At 39.4% G+C, this 667-nt stretch overlaps 1 pseudogene across 1 annotated transcript in view; it reads left to right on the plus strand.

Moving 5' to 3' along the window:
• The window catches only part of LOC101567561, a 39,753-nt pseudogene that overhangs the window by 5,934 nt on the left and 33,152 nt on the right, over positions 1-667 (plus strand). The window lies entirely within an intron of this gene.

Raw genomic sequence — 667 nt, forward strand, 5'->3', positions numbered from 1 at the left:
TACCTGTTCTATGTTATGCCTAAGATGTTTGATATTCAGACAGATAGTAAGGTTAAGCTTAACAGCCTAGGTTGTATGGTAATAACAATAAGCTTCTCTTCTGAATGGTTAGCAACCTACATTTGCGGCCCAAAATTAGAGAAAAAGGAGTGCTGCAAGGAAGTCAACATTTTGGCCCTAGCCTTCCAAGGTCAATTAAGACTCAGTACATAGGGGCCAGAGAGATGGTTCAGTGGAATAAGCACTTCCCTGGCAAGTGCAAAACCTGTGTTTAATCCCCGGTTCTGCCAATAAATAAATAAATAAATAAATAAATAAATAAAATCTTTAAAAAAAAAGACTCAGTACATAGGAGAACTTGTACTGTAACATCATGTAACTCTGTAGTGTCCCAAATTTTCTGATGAAGAAGATTATAGGTCCAAAGAGGAAAGTGATCGATGATGTAGAGTGTGCCTAAGGAGAGTCACATGGAGAGAAAACATTCTCTCAGGCTTTCAAAGAGAGTACATTGACCAATCGATGGCTATGACTCATCCACATGGGTGACACTGACAAAGGTTACAGGATCACAGGATAAATCCTGAGGGGATTTCACTGACCTTATCAGACCCAAAACCTACAACTCTTGTTGCATAGGTCCTGCTTTACCTTGGTCTTAACCATC

This window comes from Octodon degus, unplaced genomic scaffold (genome assembly GCF_000260255.1).
Source record: "Octodon degus isolate 3935 unplaced genomic scaffold, OctDeg1.0 scaffold00019, whole genome shotgun sequence".
Classification (NCBI taxonomy): domain Eukaryota; kingdom Metazoa; phylum Chordata; class Mammalia; order Rodentia; family Octodontidae; genus Octodon; species Octodon degus.